Consider the following 20454-nt stretch of genomic DNA (forward strand, 5'->3'; position numbering starts at 1 on the left):
ATGAACAACGTGTGCTGGGTCAATATCTGAGACTTCTAGAACATGAAATATATGGCAGAATGCAGTAAAACAGAGCAGAGGACATACAAGTCTCCCACAAGGAGTTCAGTCACAAATTTAATTAACGCCTTTTTTTTTTTTTAAACAAGCGTCATCAGAATGGAAGCATGTCCTCTGGAATGGTGGCCAAAACATGAAGGAGCACACGAATGATAAACCTATCCTACTCAGAATAAGCTGAAAGGGCTGCTAGCTGTTCCGACTTGAGTCAATGGCGGAAGAGGAGGAACTGAGGAGGGGTTGGTCGCACCGTGCCAGATACCTGCCTGAAGCGGCGCAAGATTACGAGCTCGAACACCTAAAGTGGAACACCTACAGGGACATCACTCAAAGAGGAACATAAGTTTTCAGTGTAAAACAGCTGAGGTAAGGATTATTTCCATGTCTTTCCCTAGCACCCAAGTCATTTATTTCACTCTCTCTGGGCCAGCCATTCACAAATCCTACTTAAGTCTCTGCTGAAGAAGATGGTCCAACTTCATATAACAGATTTAAGTTATCCAGAGAACCCTGGTGCTCACTAAATCCTGAATCATTCATGAGATACTGTAACTGTGATTATCAAGGCAAATAGTACCTGCTGCATTGAAACCTTGTTACTAGGCATGGGAAGGGGACAACCTATAGCATCTCCACTTTAAAAGTTTAGCTCGAACGTTTAGAGGGTTTTGCACTAAACATGCTTTCTTGGATGTCTTGCTTGGACTCTCCTGCCATTTCAACAGAGCCAGAGAGGGCTCTGTTCTACACACACCTTTTCCATATACATAACAAACAGGATGAAAACTGACAAGCTGTTCAGCTAAGATTTTACCAAATACAAACATTCTTGGTTAATATGATGGAACTGTCTCACAAGGAGAAGCCAAAAGTCACAGAACTGATTTGCCACTTGATGTAATCTGAATATTGTGGAGTCTCAGATGAGATGAGTAGCTAATCTGTCTTGTCTCTAGCAGTTGACCAGAAACCCCCCAGAACTACCGCCTGTCTCATGGAAAGGACACAAGTCTTTCCATGGAGCAAAATGGGATAGAGGTGCCTTGGGAGGGAACAAAAAAATCTTAAGAACCTTGTAAGATTTCTATTTGGTAGATCTACAGGTGCTCAAAAGAGAGCAGCATTTCCCAATAATAGCTGCAGAAGGGTAAGTATAAATTAAGATTTTACTATGCATTAACAAGACCATTTTACTAGCTTAATTTTTCACCCATAATGCCAGGAGCAAAAGCACATTACTAGACAGTTTAACAGTCACTAATGTGACTTTTTGCACCCATAAAATGCTGCCTAGTAAAATGTTAATTAACAATTTAATGTTTAAAGTTTCTCCCCTGACAGGGGATTTTTTTTTTATTTTTTGGTGCCAACATGGAAAATAAGAGACGAGACAACTGCCTTACTATTACAACGAGACAATTTCAAAACTGCTTTAAAAACTTAAACAGATAAAAGTGTAATTAAGGGAAATATTGCTGTGATAGAATATACTATCCCTAAGGGGACCACTACAGTTCAGGGCATGACCAAGGAAGGAAGCCAGGAGGCTTCAAGATGGGAAGACACGGATCAATGAACAGATTCAGAGTCAGCTAGGGCCTGTTAGCCTTCAAGCAACACAGGCTGGAGCAAATATTGAAACAGGAAGGCAGCTGCTACTATTGCTGGGAGTAAATAGATCATCCTGTGCGGTGGGCCTCTGGGAAAGTTTGTGCCACACCAGTAGGCAAAAGTTAGTGAAGAAACTAAGTTTGTTTTTCTTTGATTTGTTCACATGGTGAGTATACCCAGCCTAGAAAGACTTGCTCCAAGGAAGAGAGATTATGTTTCTTTCATATTTGTTCATGGTGGGATTGTAGTCAGCCTGAAGAGAGCTTCACAATAGACTGTTTTACTACAATTTACTCTTCAGACAAAAAGGCTAACCTGTTTATATGTCTGTTAGTCTATAAGGTGCCACAAGACTATTTGTCGCTTTTTACAGATCCAGGCTAACACGGCTACCCCTCTGATGTTTAAGTTCTGTTTGCTAAAGATGTGCTAGGCTTTCCTTTCAGAGGAAAAAGACTGAATTATTTTGGCTTCTGTTTTCATCTTAAACCAGTCTTTCAAACTCACCCTTGCAGAACAGAAAGACTTTGGACTCTCTGTTTTTCCAGCCTGCCATGAAATGCTCTGGAGGGACCTCTGCTCTGAGTGCAGATGCAGAAAACAATGTGGCTGCAATGCATCAGACTGGTCAGGAGAGGGTGCTGATAGGCTATACTGAAAAAAAGCTACCGGTGATCCACACATAAGGGAAGCTATGGAGAGGAAAAAACAGAGGTGGTTATGGGACAAACGCGCAAATGGGGTTCTAAGGCTGTCATCCTTCGGAGTTTGACAAGAGACAGTCAAATGAGTGAGGATGAATAGCTGTGAAGGGCTTTGAAGGCTTGAATTTGATGTGGTGGAGAACGGGGAGCAAAACAAAGGATTCGAGGTAAGGAGGCCGACATGGTCAGAATGATGGATCCAGGTGATCTCAGAAGCTCTGTGTTTAAAGGAGAGGCATGGAGCAGCAGCTATCAAGGAAGCCAGAGAAGTTGTGGGAGATAACAGGAGCCTGGATAGGAGTATGGACAAGAGGGTCTTAAAAAAATTGTGAAAGCAGCAGCAGAATGTGAATATTGCCTGGATGAGATAGGACCCCACAGGTTATGGGTTTGAGACAGGATGGATGGTGATGTGTTCAGTAGTGGGGGAGAGCTTTAGCCATATCAAGTTTAAGCTGACAGCAGATGTGAATTCTCAGGAATTAGAAAGGAAAAACTAGTGAAACAAGAAGTACAAACATGACAGTTGGAAGAGAGGGAGATCGAGCAGTCAGTTGTAAATGGTCAGTTTAACGTTGCTGCTACATGGTCCTGCCAAATTAAAAAGGTCAGCCCCAGAATGACATGCTGGAGAAAGTTTCTGTAAGAGAGAAGCCATGCCCAAGAGAGTGTTGGTATAAACTAGGAAGGTATCAAAGAAGGTACCACTTCTGTGTTGTGCACTCCAGTTATCCTGGATACCTTTAAAATAAAGGCAGAGGTGACAGCCTGGATCAAGAGATGGGCCAGGAACAGAAAGATAGATTTGCAAGTTCAGCACAGAAACTGTAGTCGATGCAGTGAGAGTGGATGACCTCACCCAGTGAGATAGGGTATAGAGGGAGAAGAGGAGAGGACAAAGACAGTCAAACAGGACCCCTAAAAAAGAAGTCAGAGGAAGCTTTACCAACACACACACTTATACACACACTCACACTCACTCTGAACGAACAATCACAGGTAAGGAGAGAGCACCAGGACACGACAGTCTTGTGAAAGTAAAAGGCGAACAAGATGTTAAGCAGGTGGGCGAGCTCTGAGCTGCATTTCCTAGACACACAGAAGAAAACATTCAAGATGCTAGGGGTAGGATATACTGCAACAACATCATGTTGCATCATCTCAAGTTGCAGTGGGGGAGGTTTAGGTTGGATATTAGGGAAAAAAATTTCACTAGGAGAGTGGTGAAGCACTGCAATGGGTTACCTAGGGAGGTGGTGGAATCTCCTTCCTTAGAGGTTTTTAAGGTCAGGCTTGACAAAGCCCTGGCTGGGATGATTTAGTTGGGGATTGGTCCTGCTCTGAGCAGGGGATTGGACTAGATGACCTCCCGAGGTCCCTTCCAACCCTGATATTCTAGGATTCTATGTTAGAGCAATTATGCTAGTCAGATGTTTCAAGATGCTTCCATTAACAGCATGAAGCTGGAAAACCAAGTGGTTTCAAAAAGAATGTGTGAATAAGGCATGCTCCAGAAAAAAGCTGTGGCTCCTGGGTAGCACATGTAATATTTTTAAAATAAGACACATGTATTAGTCTGCATTCTGAACAAGCTGCCTCCAGGTGTCCCCTTATTTGTCACAGTCCAAAAAAACAACAAAAAACAAAAAACAAAAAAAGTTTCTTTTCCCACTACTTTATTTGGGCTATTTGTAATCCAGCAATTAAAATGACCTGCATATTCGCTTAAATGAGCTAACTGAGGCACCCTGTGTCTAAAACAATTTAATATAAGAGGTTATTCAGGCAGAAAATGGATCCTCCTCTGTTTTCAGATGGATGCTGAGGTGTGCCAGAAGCATGGGACCAAGCCCACCATGACTTCTGGGAACTTAACATCCCAACCACAGGCACACAAATGTACGTGTAGTAGGTTCTCTTCTGTGCCAATACCCATACAACCTGGGCATTTTTAGGGTATTCATCACATAACCTTACAGCAAAAATGGGGCAGGTCATCTGAAATGGTCAAGCCTAATTTTTTTTTTCCAAAATACATTTCAATTTAACCAGATTCCATCCATTTTAAATCCAAGCAAACAGAGGCATCATCAACAAGCCATTTACCTACTGGTGGTGAGGAGAGGATAAAATTTTCAAAAAGTGCGTAAGTGACTTAGGCACCTACGTTCCATTTTCAAAAGTGATTTAAGTGTCAATGAGACAGGCCATTACATCACTTAAGCGCTTTGAAAATTTTATCCAAAGTAAAATGTCAAGCTCGAAAAGGTGTTGAATGGAGTGTAAAATAAAAACTGAAGATTTGACAGTGTTCATTTCACATTTTTAATTTATCTGAAGAACTAAGATTATAAGCCATTAGCAGCAACTCAGATGTTTCCAGAAAGAAAAGTCAGTGTAAGTGAAACAAACAATCCTCACTCTAATCAGTAAGTGCACCACTAGCCTCAGGAAACAGGAAGTATACTGTCTTCTGGCTTCAGACTGAGTTTCTCCTCCACTGAGTCTTTGTTCCTCTCATCAGTCCCTACAATAAGGGCACATGACTAAAAAACATGACTCACCCGAAAGTGCTGACTCACAGCCTGTAAAAGGAATCCAATACTGCAGACTGGAGAATGGCCAAGTTACTAGGTCATTTTATGAGTAAGGTCCGACTTCATTTGCGATATTGCGGATTCCACAATATTAGGCTTCCACCGCAATTTTGTTTTAAATTAACTTACTTTGCACAGTTCATGATTTTGCATACATTGAGGTTTGCAACACACACTCTCCTCCTCCCGCTCCCCTCCCATTATTACATTAAATGATCTTGAAGAGTTTTGGGCAGGGCAAGGGAGGCAGATGCCCAGGTGCAAAGCAGGGGGATGGGGCGGGGATGAAAAAATGAGGAGAAACACACTAGGGAGTAGAGCCTTGCAGCAGGCATAGTACTGTCGCCTTACTTCTGCACTGCTGCTCCTGGCAGCAGCATTGCCTTCAGAGCGGGATGCCCAGCCAACATCCAGCACTCTCCGGCTGCCCAGTTCAGACGGCAGCACTGCCACCACCAGCAGCGCAGAAGTACGGTTGGCAATATCAGATCCGCTGCAGGGTTCTATCCCCTACCACTTCCCCCCTCCTTCCCCAGCTTTGCATCCTGGGCAGCTGCCCCGCTTGCCCTGCCCCCTAGGGACAGCCCTGTAGTTGCACCAAACTGTCTGGTTATAAAAAAACATTCCAGGCCTAACTAGTTGAATGTTTATATCATTCCAGCATTTTTTTCTGAAACAAATACATCTACTGCGGCTTTTCCAAATTACTCCTATTAATAAAGGTCCATTATTACTTTCCGCGATATTCTAGGCCAGGGGTCGGCAACCTCTCAGAAGTGGTGTGCGAGTCTTCATTTATTCACTTTAATTTAAGGTTTCGCGTGCCGGTCATACATGTTAACGTTTTTTAGAAGGGGTCTCTCTCTACGTGTATATTATATAACTAAACTATTGTTGTATGTAAAGTAAACAAGGTTTTCAAAATGTTTAAGAAGCTTCATTTAAAATTAAATTAAAATGCTGATCTTACGCCGCCAGCCTGCTCAGCCCGCTGGGTGGGGGGTTCCGGGCAGAGGGCTGGGTGTTGGGGGGGGGGGAGACTCGAGGGCAGGGCAGAAGGCTGGGGGGGTTCAGGGCAGAGGGCTGGGTGTGGGGGGGGACTCGAGGTCAGGGCAGAGGGCTGGGGGGGTTCAGGGCAGAGGGCTGGGTGTTGGGGGGGGAGACTCGAGGTCAGGGCAGAAGGCTGGGTGAGGGGGGGTTCAGGGCAGAAGGCTGGGTGTTGGGGGGGACTCGAGGTCAGGGCAGAGGGCTGGGGTGTGTGGACGTGCAGGGCATAAGACTGGGGGGGGGTTCAGGACAGAGGGCTGGTGTGTGTGTGTGGAGGTGCAGGGCAGAAGGCTGGGTGTTGGGGGGGACTCGAGGTCAGGGCAGAGGGCTGGGGTGTGTGTGTGGAGATGCAGGGCAGAGGGATGGGTGTGTGTTGGGGTGGGGAGGTGCAGGGCAGAAGGCTGGGGGGTGTGTGGGGGGGTGCAGGGCAGAGGGATGGGTGTGTGTTGGGGTGGGGAGGTGCAGGGCAGAAGGCTGGGGGAGGTGTGGGGGGGGTGCAGGGCAGAGGGATGGGTGTGTGTTGGGGTGGGGAGGTGCAGGGCAGAAGGCTGGGTGTTGGGGGGGGACTCGAGGTCAGGACAGAGGGCTGGGGGGGGTGCAGGGCAGAGGGATGGGTGTGTGTTGGGGTGGGGAGGTGCAGGGCAGAAGGCTGGGGGAGGTGTGGGGGGGTGCAGGGCAGAGGGATGGGTGTGTGTTGGGGTGGGGAGGTGCAGGGCAGAAGGCTGGGTGTGGGGGGGGTTCAGGGCAGAGGGCTGGGGTGTGTGTGGAGGTGCAGGGCAGAGGGATGGGTGTTGGGGGGGGACTCAAGGTCAGGGCAGAGGGCTGGGGGGGTGTGGGGGGGTGCAGGGCAGAGGGATGGGTGTGTGTTGGGGTGGGGAGGTGCAGGGCAGAAGGCTGGGGGGGTGTGGGGGGGTGCAGGGCAGAGGGATGGGTGTGTGTTGGGGTGGGGAGGTGCAGGGCAGAAGGCTGGGGGAGGTGTGGGGGGGTGCAGGGCAGAGGGATGGGTGTGTGTTGGGGTGGGGAGGTGCAGGGCAGAGGGATGGGTGTGTGTTGGGGTGGGGAGGTGCAGGGCAGAAGGCTGGGTGTGGGGGAGGTTCAGGGCAGAAGGCTGGGGGGGTGTGGGGGGGTGCAGGGCAGAGGGATGGGTGTGTGTTGGGGTGGGGAGGTGCAGGGCAGAAGGCTGGGGTGCTCGGCTCGTGGGGGTGCTCCCAGCCCCCTGCCCTGAGCGGCTCAGGGCAGGGGGCTGGGAGGGATATGACCTGTTCCACCCCCTTCCCTAAGGCCCGTCCCTACCTCTCTCTGCCTCCTCTACGGAGCAACCAGCACGCTGCGCTCGGCTCTGGCTCCTCTGGGAGGAGGAGGGGCCGGAATGCACCACGTTGTGGGAAGAAACGGGGGGGGGGGGGAGAGCGTGGCTGCCACAGGACCAAACTTCTGCCTCCTGCCCCCGCAGGGGAGAGCGGGGGGCGGGGGGGCTGAGTGGGGCGGGGGGCCGTGACCCCCTCCCCACCGCTCTCCCCTGCGGGGGCAGGAGGCAGACGCTTGATCCTGCGGCAGCCAAGCTTCCCCCTTCCCCTTCTTCCCACATTCCGGCCCCTCCGCCCCTGCTCCTCTCGGTGGGCAGCAGCGTGCCACTCAGAATCGGCTCGCGGGCCGTAGGTTGCCGACCCCTGTTCTATGCTTTGTCCGCGACTCAGCTGCAATTATTGAAGATCATCCCGCAATTGAGTTAGGGTCTTAATACTGAGAGATTTGTGCTGCTATCACAGAAGGCAAATACAATAGCTGCATTTTAAAGCGGGGCCTTGGCTTTCCCATTTAAAACAAAAAAACAAACAAAAAACACAAACTATTTCTATTCCCAGGCCTGTGTATCAAATAAGAGTTGTTAGAATTAAACGCGGGTAATGCTTAAATGCAGTTTTAGATCATAACGGTCTTCCCAGTTGCTTCGCTAAAGCCACAAACATGTATTTGAACACAAACTATTGCAGAAAAGGTGCAAATGGGAAGTAAAAAGGGCAAAAACATGATATGTACAAACAGCTTGCCAGGGAAAAAAGTAAGTAAACTTTAAATAAAAAACCCAACATTAAGGTGATATTAAAGTTGTCCATTTAAAAATAAGTCTGATAGCACAGATATTAACGCTCCTACAATATGGTTGTCAGTCATTTTACATATTACACACACAAACAAGTATTTTGTTAACTAATGTTATTTAGTGTACGTTAAGCACCTGAAAGCTAGGAAATGCCAGATTTAGGTTTGCTTGCATGACCTTAATTCTACCCTCTTGTGCATTCATGTTGTGCACATCCTGTGAAAAACACAAGTATCATATAAAAAGACTGTACCATAATGAATATATAGGGGAGGGATAGCTCAGCGGTTTGAGCATTGGCTTGCTAAACCCAGGGTTGTGAGTTCAATCCCTGAGGGGGCCATTTGGGCAAAAATCTGTCTGGGGATTGGTCCTGCTTTGAGCAAGGGGTTGGACTAGATGACCTCCTGAGGTCCCTTCCAATCCTGATATTCTATGATTCTATGAACAAGGGGCCCAAATTAAGGTCACATGCAAATGTAAATCTGGCACTTCCTAACTTTCAAGTGCTTGACTTTGTAACCTAAACAAAAAGTTATGGGGGGGGGAAAGAGATATTTCCTAGTCATTTTTTTTTTCTTTCAAGAAAGGTAAAAACTACATGCAACTAACAGTCATCCCCAACCCTATCATGAGTCATCAGCAGCATCTGACCTCTGAATCTTCAACATTGAAGTACAGACTACTGCTACTGGACCCACAGGACTAACAGCATTAGCTAGCAGCAGTTGAAGGCTGTTTCCCAGAGGAATTGGGATGAGTACTTGGATCTAGTGGTTAGTGGGGGGTGGGCAGAGGAGAAGCCCAGCCCAGCCTTATTCACATGCACGCTCTCTCTTCCTTGCTCACTAGTTGCAGGGGATCTTGCCCTGTGTTTTGCCACAGAGGAGGAACACACAGGAGGAGGTTGCTGGCCCATGCACTGGGTACAGGGGGTAGCTGGGGGGAAGCTTGGCCCATCTTTCTTTTTCTTCCCCTCTCCGCCCGGTAGCCAAGGAAGCCTGGTTGCTATCAGCTCCACCTATAGTAAACAGCATTTTCTATTCTTGTAGAATAGAATATCACTGTTTAATCCCTCCTCTCATTTAACATCACCTGTCCTTCACTGAGGATTGTGTGTGTGTCAAGTTGGAGGTTTCAAAACACATTGCTTGAGACAGGGAAGGGAAGGGTTCAATTCTTAAAATAAATAAATTAAAGTGAAAGGGATTTTACTCAACTTCATGAAAGTTCCCCTTCTGTGCAGAGAGCAAACACTGAAGATTTCAGCTCAGAAGGTGACACTTGAGAAAGCTGCAACTGTGAAAACTGTGTGGCTCGAAAGCTTGTCTCTCTCATGAATAGAAGTTGGTCTCATGAAATATATTACCACACCCACCTTGTGTCTATAATGAGTAAAGGAATATTCTGGGCCAGGTTTTCAAAAGCAAGCCTCTTTGCACTTGCAATTACTGTCCCTTGGATATCTATCTATTTTGTGGTTTCAAGGTATTTTAACTGTACCTGAAAATAACTGAGTTAAATATGCCTGCAAATTGCAGTTACAGAAAAGGGAGGCCAGGTCTAGTAGAGGCTGAGATGAAAATTTTGCCCTGCATTTTCTAAAACTGCATCAATCTGTATACAACTATACCACTAGCTGCACCATGGGGAAACAGAGCAACAGTGTTTTGCACAACTCTAATGACACAAACAAGTGCATCTTAATTTAGTAGAAAATTCATATTGTGCTTCCACAAAAGCTGATAAATGTATTCACTCACCAGAACAACTGATCCTCACTGAAGACTGGTAATTCATCTTACTTAATTTCTCAAAGGGTGCACAAAACAGTCTGAATAATTTTTAAATGTGCTGAGAATGAACTGTGTGTCCAGAGAGAGGGAGATACAACTTTGCCATTCAAATACATCGGGATCACAATGTGCTTTAGAAATTATAATGAATTCCATTTCACTAACCCTAAGAAACATGTATTATACACATTTTACAGAGGGAAACTGAAGCTGGGAGATTAATTTACACAAGGTCACATGTCTTGCAGAGCCAGGAACAGAACTCCTAGCTCCCACATACAGGCTTCCACGCCCAGCTGCTCATGTATGTATCTAGAAAGGATTCTACAAGATTATATATTTTTGAAAGAAACACAGTATTGAGCCTTTAAACATGTATCAAACTATAAATCTTAATTTACACATCATTCTCCTATATAAAAGCTTTATTGCAATTTACATAATATACACATTTAATCCAATCTTTACTGCAGCTCTGCTGAGCAAGTCAGCATAGCTTTACCTTCCACCATGGCATCCATGCATCTGCTTACAATAAAAAGGTAGTGAAACCATGATTTGGAGCTGTTAATTCAGAAGTGCAGCAAAAATTTAAGAAAACTACAGTGCTAATCCTTAAACTAAGGTACACAATATAGGACAGACACCAAAACTATTTTAAGACTTCTGGCTCCCACACAAGATTGAGGAAAGTTATGATTCAGTATGGGGCACTCTCACCTTAGCAGCGCTAATCACAGACCATAACCCCACTGTGCCAGGCAAAGAACGTATACTGAACCCAACACTCCAGCATGGTGCTGGGGTGGTATATAGCTGGATATTTGTCTTTTGAATGACACCTTTTTAAAAATGTCTCAACATTTGTGCCATTAGTCATCCAATGCACTTTGCATAAGAGTCAGGATATTTGACCAAGTACCCTGGCCAAATTTCAGCTTCTGTAAGATCACAAACTTGTTCATAGCACTGACCACATTTTAACAGACTATTACATAACATCCCTGTGGCAATTACAGAAATTACATACATCAGAAGTATTTCAGCTGTCCAATTTAGCAGCTGGAAATGAGGGTATGCTCTCCAGAGAACACCAGAATGTCCTCCACAGAGAACTGTTTAAGAATCTACTAGAATCATAGAATCATAGAATATCAGGGTTGGAAGGGACCTCAGGAGGTCATCTAGTCCAACCCCCTGCTCAAAGCAGGACCAATCCCCAACTAAATCATCCCAGCCAGGGCTTTGTCAAGCCTGACCTTAAAAACCTCTAAGGAAGGAGATTCCACCACCTCCCTAGGTAACCCAATCCAGTGCTTCACCACCCTCCTAGTGAAAAAGTTTTTCCTAATATCCAACCTAAACTTCCCCCACTGCAACTTGAGACCATTACTCCTTGTTCTATCATCTGGTACCACTGAGAACAGTCTAGATCAGGCCTGCACAACATGCGGCCCGCGGGGGCTCACTGTGCAGCCCGCGGGCAAGCGGCGGGGTGGGGCTGTCGGATTCGCCCAGGGCCGGTGAACTAGGCAGTCGCCTAGGGCGCCCAGGATTTTTTCTCCCTCCCTTCCCTTCCCCTCATGCAGAGTGTGGCGCGGCTGATTGGGCGCCTGGGCCTGATTTAGCTGCTCCCATTGGCCTCCAGCAGGTAGAGTCCCTCCCCCGCTCCCTCCCTCCCCCTGCCTCAGCATCGCATCGCAGCACTCTGATGGGGAGGGGTTGTGTGCTCCGCAGCTTGTTTGGTTTAGCTCCACGTGGAGCGGCATAGTGGTAAGGGGAGTCCTGGGGGGCAGTCAGGGAGCAGGAGGAGGGTTGGATGGGTCAGGAGTTCTGGGGGGCAGTCAGGGGGCAGGGAGTGATTGGATAGAGAGTGTGGGAGTCCCGGGGGTCTGTCTGGGGGCGCGGGTGTGGATAAGGGTTGGGGCAGCCAGAGGACAAGTAGGGGGTAGGGTCCTAGGGGGGGAGTTAGGGGGGAGGGTCTCAGCAGGGGGCAGTCAGGGGACAAGGAGCAGGGGGAGAGTTGGAGGTTCTGCGGGGGGTGGGAAGTGGGAGGGAGTGGATGGGGGCAGGGCTCAGTTGGGACTCCCCCCCGTCCTCTTTTTTGATTGTTGAAATACGGTAACACTAAAAAAGCGGTGCCCTGGCTCGGCAGGGAGGAGCCGCCTTCCGGAGGCACCGGAGAGCCAGAGCGTCGGCTTGCATGGGCAGCGAGCCCCAGCCATAGAATCATAGAATATCAGGGTTGGAAGGGACCTCAGGAGGTCATCTAGTCCAACCCCCTGCTCAAAGCAGGACCAATCCCCAACTAAATCATCCCAGCCAGGGCTTTGTCAAGCCTGACCTTAAAAACCTCTAAGGAAGGAGATTCCACCACCTCCCTAGGTAACCCAATCCAGTGCTTCACCACCCTCCTAGTGAAAAAGTTTTTCCTAATATCCAACCTAAACCTCCCCAACTGCAACTTGAGACCATTACTCCTTGTTCTCTCATCAGGTACCACTGAGAACAGTCTAGATCCATCCTCTTTGGAACCCCCTTTCAGGTAGTTGAAAGCAGCTATCAAATCCCCCCTCATTCTTCTCTTCTGCAGACTAAACAATCCCAGTTCCCTCAGACTCTCCTCATAAGTCATGTGTTCCAGGCCCCTAATAATTTTTGTTGCCCTCCGCTGGACTCTTTCCAATTTTTCCACATCCTTCTTGTAGTGTGGGGCCCAAAACTGGACACAGTACTCCAGATGAGGCCTCACCAATGTCGAATAGAGGGGAATGATCACGTCCCTTGATCTGATGGCAATGCCCGTACTTATAAAGCCCAAAATGCCGTTAGCCTTCGTGGCTACAAGGGCATACTGTTGACTCATATCCAGCTTCTCGTCCACTGTAACCCCTAGGTCCTTTTCTGCAGAACTGCTGCCTAGCCACTCGGTCCCTAGTCTGTAGCAGTCTGATCCAATGGCCGGAAGTTGAAGCTATAAAAATTGAGACCGGAACTAAGGCATAAATGTTTAAGAGTGAGAATGATTAATCATTGGAACAACTTACCAAGGGTTATGGTGGATTCTCCATCACTGACAGTTTTTAAATCAAGACTGGATGCTTTTCTACAAGATCTGCTCTAGGAATTATTTTGGGAAAGTTCTCTGATCTGTGTTATACAGAAGGTCAAATTAGATGATCACAATGGTCCCGTTTGGTCTTGGAATCTAGGAATATGTACTCCAAAGGGAACGTGTTTGATATCCTTAGCTATATGATGCAAAGTATTTAATTAGACCCAACTGCTAATTTAATTTATGCGGTTTCATCAATTTCTTGAATATCCCTTACAAAAAAGGAAGTGGGTGGGCTGAATTTGCTTTTACTAAGACTATATAAAAATCCATTCTTATACCATGAACTCAACATGGAATTGGCACTTATGTCCAACAGTTATAACATTTAAGCAAATATTGGTGCAATTTCACCTCACTATACAGCTTTAAAACCCACAAATAGCAGCAGCAAAATACAAAAACAGCTAATTTAAATTCACAGCAGATCTTCCCTATTTTAATTATGCAATCTGTGTCAGTGGGGAATCACAAATAGGATTACTTTTCCATCTGACCGATTTAGGCAGCTGGTGAGAATAGCATTCATGTCACCAGCAAGACAACATTGTCCGGAACAAATTTAATAGTCATACTGCAATAATCTGTTATTAGAATCCTTAATCCTTGTTCACACAATTATGTGTAAACTCTGACATCTATGGTTACCTGCATAGTTTCTCCTCCATATCCAGAGATCTCATTCAGGTGCTTACTACTCACATTTTATCAAAGTCCTTTTGCCCCTAGAGATATAAACTGCTTTGTGATCATGGCAGAAACTTAGAATTAGATGCCATGGACAAGTCCTTCAAGCTCACCTTGCCCATGCTCTGGCCCATGCAGGGCAGCTCCCTATACAGTGCTTTGTCTACCCTTCAACATCTTAAGCAATAGCACTTCCCCACTCTTTCCCAAGGAACCTATCCACCTTAATAGGTTGCTCGGAAGCTTTTCTCTTTTTTTAATTTAATTTTATTCCAATTCATCCCACTGTTCCCAGTTATTCTCACCTGGCCCATGCCAAGCACAATTCTTCCATATATGCACATCTCACATACTTTTATACTCTTTCCTGACCCCCATAACAAATTTTCACAATATACTGCCATGAAGCCTTCCATGTTCCTCATTAAATATACTCAGAACGCAAAGAGATCAATAGCCCCATTATTCTGCACTACACTGGATTTAAATTATGTGGCAGCATTAAAAGGTGACCTGCAAAGGGAAAAAAAAAAGACTGTGTCCCCTGTTCTGCTTCTTTAGGGATGAACAAAGGAGACCATTTTCCCCCAAAGCTTTTTCTGTGTGTCTTACCCAGGCAATATCAGGAATATTAAATAGTTTTCCCTGTTCTTCTTGGGCATCTAGGAGGACACGAGTGGGAAAGTCTAAGGCTAGGTCTATCCAACAAAGTTTTGCTAGCATAGCTACATTGGTTAGGAGAGCAAAAAAGTCACACACCCCTAACCACACAGCTGTCGTTCAGGGAGATATAATTAAACTATTGACAACTATACTTGCCTTTTGCCAGTATATGCTGCATAGCCACTGCACAGCTGTACCATGCAAAGCCTCTGCAGTGCAGACTACCAGCCCTTAGCCCAGGGGTGGGCAAACTTTTTGGCCTGAGGGCCACATCTGGGTGGGGAAATTGCACGCAGGGCCATGAATGTAGGGCTGGGGCAGGAGATTGGGGTGCAGGCTCCGGCCCCGCGCCACTCCCATACTGGAGCAGCTCCAGGATGGCAGCGGCGTGCAGCGGGGCTAAGGCAGGCTCCCTGCCTGCCCTGGCCCCGCGCCACTCCCGAAAGCGGCCGGCACCATGTCCCTGCGGCCCCTGTGGGGGCGGGGGTAGAGGGCTCCTTGCGCTGCCCTCTGCCCCCACCCCCCGTCACCACGTCCCTGCGGCCCCTGTGGGGGCGGGGGCAGAGGGCAGCGCACGGAGCCCTCTGCCCCCGCCCCCACAGGGGCCGCAGGGACATGGTGCCAGCCGCTTTCGGGAGCGGCGCAGGGCGGGTGCAGGCAGGGAGCCTGCCTTAGCTCCACTGCGCCACAGGGCTGGCAATCCTGCAGGCTGGATCCAAAGCCCTGACGGGCCAGATCTGACCCGTGGGCCGTAGTTTGCCCACTGCCTTAGCCTGTACTTTATGGGGCAGAATGCTGACACTTTCATAGAGAGCTTTTCTTTCAAGTGTTTGTTAAACAGGCATTAAACTGAAACCAGAATATTAAACTATCTGAACAAAAAATCCTCTCTCTTTTCAAAGGCTCAGGTTTCAGGCTCTTGTATGATAAAAGCAAGCTAGTTCTCTAACATCTTCCAGCAACAGAGAAGTAAAGACCTTTATAATAAATAACTGCTAATGTAAAAACCCAAGAAGAAATTTCACACACACACACACACACACACACACACACACACACACACACACACACACACACACACACTCACACTCCTTTCAGGCCACATTTATACATCTGAGATTAATAACAAACCCAAATTTCTTCTTTGCAGGTCACATTTAAATAAGCAGCAAAACAAGCTTTCCAATAGTTAAAAGGCTAACAATACTGTATTGCTATTCATTTCAATAATTAATAAAACACTTTTCGGAATGTTTTTAGTCTATTACATACTTCCATTGAAATTTCTATTTACTATAGGTCTTCATATAGTCACATGACTTTATTGTAGCCGCTAGAAAGAAAGAAGCCAGATTACGTGGCAACTGAGTGAAAGATGTAAAGGTCAAACGGGGCATTGGGTAGGGCCAGCAGAGAGGGTTAGGGCTCTGGCACATGACTGCTAAGGAAGAGCCAGCAGAGGTGCAAGTTATAACCATAGGTAGTACAAGACTGACTCAATTATAAGTAAAAAACCGGTTACCTACCTCTTGTAACTGTTCTTCGAGATGTGTTGCTCATGTCCATTCCAAGTAGGTGTGTGCGTGTCGCGTGGACAGTCAGCAAAAGGTTTTCCCCCTAGCGGTACCCATTGGGTCGGCTCAGGTGCCCCTTGGAGTGGTACCTTCATGGCGCCACATAAAGGGCCCTGCCAACCCGCCGCATCTCCAGTTCCTTCTTGCCGGATTGCTCTGACAGAGGGGAAGGCGGGTGGGTCCTGGAATGGACATAGCAACACATCTCAAAGAACAACAGTTACAAGAGGCAGGTAACTGTTTTTTCTTCGAGTGCTTGCTCATGCTGATTCCAAGTAGGTGACTCCCGAGCCTTACCTAGGAGGCGGAGTTCATGGAACCGCTGGACTGAAGCACTGCTCTGCCGAACACTGCATCGTCCCTGGCATGCTGGGTAACAGCATAATAAGAAGTAAAAGTGTGGACTGAGAACCACGTTGCCACTTTACAGATCTGGATTGGGTTGGGACCTGGGCCAGGAATGCGACCAAGGAAGCTTGCGCTCTTGTAGAATGTGCCATCAGCACGGGGGCAGGTCCCTTTGAGAGGACACCGGGAAGCCCTTCATCCTGCCCACTACCACAACAAACAGCTGGTTTGATTTACGAAACTGCGTCATTCACTTGATAGAAAAGGCCAATGTCCGCCGAAAGTCCACAGAGTGGAGCCTCTGCTCCTGGCTGTTAGCGTGAGGCTTAGGGAAAAAGACTTGATTGGCATGAAATTGAGACACAACTTTAGGGAGAAAGGCTGAGTGCAGCCGAAGCTGCACTTTGTCTTTGTAAAAGATGGTATAAGGAGGGTCAGATGTGAGGGCCTTGAGTCAGACACACTACTAGCTGAAATTATTGCGACCAGGAAAGCCACCTTCCATTACAGATAGACTAATGAACATGTCGCTAAGGGCTCAAATGGAGGCCCCATCGGCCTCGAAAGCACCAGATTAAGGTCCCATGCCGAGATCGGTTGCCGAGCTTGCGGGTATAACCTGTCCAGTGCTTTAAGAAAACGACCCCACCACTGGGTTAGCGAAGACCGAGCAGTCTGCCACTCCTGGGTGGAACGCCAAAATGGCCATCAAGTGAACCTTTATCGATGAAATCAACAAGCCCTGCTTCTTTAAATGTAGCAGACAGTCCAAAATAAAGGATATTGATGTTTGCATCGGAGAGGTACGACTGCGAACACCAGATCAAGAATCTCTTCCACTTGGCCAAGTAGGTCGCCCTGGTGGATGGTTTCCTACTGCCAAGGAGAACCTCCCTAACAGGATCTGAGCATGTGAGCTCTACCGGGTTTAACCATGCAGCTTCCAAACCGTGAGATGGAGAGACTCAAGATTGGGATGCTGGAGCTGGCCGTGGTGCTGGGTGATCAGGTCCGGAACTAAAGGTGGGGTGATTGGGGTGTCCAATGACAGCTCCACAAGCATGGTGTACCAGCGCTGGTGGGGCCAGGCTGGCGCTATCAGTATCACTGAAGCTTCTTCCCTTTTGCAGATGACACTAAACTGGGAGGAGTGGTAGATACGCTGGAGGGTAGGGATAGGATACAAAGGGATCTAGACAAATTAGAGGATTGGGCCAAAAGGAACCTGATGAGGTTCAACAAGGACAAATGCAGAGTCCTGCACTTAGGACGGAAGAATCCCATGCACTGTTACAGACTAGGGACCGAATGGCTAGGAAGCAGTTCTGCAGAAAAGGACCTAGGGGTTACAGTGGACGAGAAGCTGGATATGAGTCAACAGTGTGCCATGGTTGCCAAGAAGGCTAAAGCATTTTGGGCTGTATAAGTAGGGGCATTGCCATCAGATCGAGGGACATGATCATTCCCCTCTATTCGACATTGGTGAGGCCTCATCTGGAGTACTGTGTCCAGTTTTGGGCCCCACACTACAAGAAGGATGTGGAAAAATTGGAAAGAGTCCAGCGGAGGGCAACAAAAATTATTAGGGGCTTGGAGCACGACTCATGAGGAGAGTCTGAGGGAACTGGGATTGTTTAGTCTGCAGAAGAGAAGAATGAGGGGGGATTTGATAGCTGCTTTCAACTACCTGAAAGGGGGTTCTAAAGAGGCTGGATCTAGACTGTTCTCAGTGGTACCAGATGACAGAACAAGGAGCAATGGTCTCAAGTTGCAGTGGAGAAGGTTTAGGTTGGATAATAGGAAAAACTTTTTCACTAGGAGGGTGGTGAAGCACTGGAATGGGTTACCTAGGGAGGTGGTGGAATCTCTTTCCTTAGAGGTTTTTACGGTCAGGCTTGACAAAGACCTGGCTGGGATGATTTAGTAGGGAATTGGTCCTGCTTTGAGCAGGGGGTTGGATTAAATGACCTCCTGAGGTCCCTTCCAACCCTGATATTCTATGATTCCCCAAGCACCTTAAGCAGGACATGTGCGGGTCGCCCTTTGACATCAGCTTTTGGTAGACCCCATATAGCTTAAACCCCTGGGACCGAGGCATGCCCTAGCCCCGGGCAGGGGAAGGGAATCCTGACTAACAAGAGGAGGGGGTTCAAATATGACACTACACTAAAAACTATTAACTAACTACTGAAACTATTTACAGGTAGGAACTACGAGTACACTAGGGGATCGTTCGAAAACAAGAGAAAAGAGAACACTCTGACAACTGTCACTGTCAGTAAGGAGAGGCAGTGGGTCGGCAGGGCCCTATACGCAGTGCCATGAAGGTGTGACTCCAAGGGGCGCCTGAGCTGACCCGATGGGTACTCATAGGGGAAAAACCTTCCAGTGACTATGCACATGGCGTACATACATCTAATTGGAATCAACATGAGCAAGCACTCAAAGAACACAAGGTTACTAAGGCCATGTCTACGCTAAAGGTATTACAGCGGCACAGCGCCATAGCGCTGCAGCGTTATAGTACGTCCCACATCAACAGAAGGGGTTTTTCCCATTGATGTAGGCAATCCACTTCCCCAAGCGGCAATAGCTTGGTCAACAGAAGAATTCTTCCACTGGTTAATTTTTCACATCCCTGAGTACTGTAGGTATGTTGACTTAATAGTTAAGTGTAAACCAGCCTTGAGAGGATATGACAAGCTCAGATTTATACACAACTGCATGAAAAGAAGATTGTTGTAATTGGTTTAATTTCCCATCACCACCACGAAAAAAAGTCTGCTGTGCCATAACCTCAAGGTAGGAGTGAAGACCCTCCATAAGGTCCTGCAGACATGCTGTATGCCCTAAACACCATTGAAAAAAAATCCAGCCTGAAAGTCATGTCATCCTGAATATTATGGCCTGGCTCACAAGGAAGTAAAATGTCTGATAGTTACCTTGAAGCAGAGATGACCCTTTATGTGTTCTGTTTTTCTTCACAGTTGTTACCCTCTCACCTTCATTTCTGCAGCTTTTATTATTGAAAGAAAGATCTGTACGAAAAAAAGGTGTATATTACATTAGTATTAGACCTAAAGATCCCAAGACAAATTAAGTTTCTCCATCCCAGGACCTGTGCCATGCCCTTTAGAGGTGTATTTAAAACTGTACTCCAAGACACAAAAAGTGAATGCAAGAACGGCGATACTGGGCCAGACCAAAGGTCCGTCTAGCCCAGTATCCTGTCTTCTGACAGTGGCCAATACCATGTGTCCCAGAGGGAATGAACGGAACAGGTAATCCATTCCCTATCCCTCAATACCAGCTTCTGGCAAACAGAGGTTAGGGACACCATCCCTGCCCATCCCGGCTAATAGCCATTGATAGACTTATCCTCCATGGGTTTATCTAGTTCTTTTTTGAAGTCTATTATCTTTGTAATTTCATGACGAGAGAGAACACAAGTTAGGAATTAAAACAAGTCATGTCCTTCATCAGCTGGAAATGGTATTGATATTGACAATTGTGAAACCCAGGTGAAAAAAAGAAATTGTGTAGGCCACTTGCAATACAACTGTCAACAATGAACGATATATCAGACCTCGACAGACTCCTTAATTTAATCTTATGGTCAACTTTTGCCAGCCAGTATGCAAGACATTCTTACGAAGAATACATCCTGGAAGACAATTTTATTAAGGGAAGTTACTACCCCATTTTAGAGTCATCGGCCATTCTACTTACGTTTACAACTTGCATATCAACTTCCCCTTCCCAAGACATACAAAAAATTATTAAAAACACTGCTATTTAATAGATGTCAGAGGAAAGCATAACAGGCACCTGCAGCATCATTCATGGTGCTTTTCAGTTGTGATGAAGCAGAGCACAAAATGTATGCTTCCCCAATAAAAAATTACTTTCTACCAGCAGTTATATGCTCCATTCCAACATATGGCAAGGTGAACGTCACCATCCAACTGCTGGATTGGACTATGAATATCCTTTCAGACTGTCTCTTCTAAAAAGTCCATCCTTCATTTGCAACTGAATTCTCAAAGAAAGAAAATCTTGGAAGTTAGAACCAGACCATCTTTAAATAGGAACAAATGGAGATAAGCAGGTTCCAAAGATGCTGGTATGTGCTTTTAATTCACATTTCA

At 46.7% G+C, this 20454-nt stretch overlaps 1 pseudogene; it reads right to left on the reverse strand.

The window, feature by feature from the left end:
- Positions 1-19338, reverse strand: part of LOC135891601 (bromodomain-containing protein 4-like) — a 146908-nt pseudogene extending 127570 nt beyond the window's left edge.
- Positions 19339-20454: the final 1116 nt, after the last annotated feature.

This window comes from Emys orbicularis, chromosome 19 (assembly GCF_028017835.1).
Source record: "Emys orbicularis isolate rEmyOrb1 chromosome 19, rEmyOrb1.hap1, whole genome shotgun sequence".
NCBI lineage: Eukaryota > Metazoa > Chordata > Testudines > Emydidae > Emys > Emys orbicularis.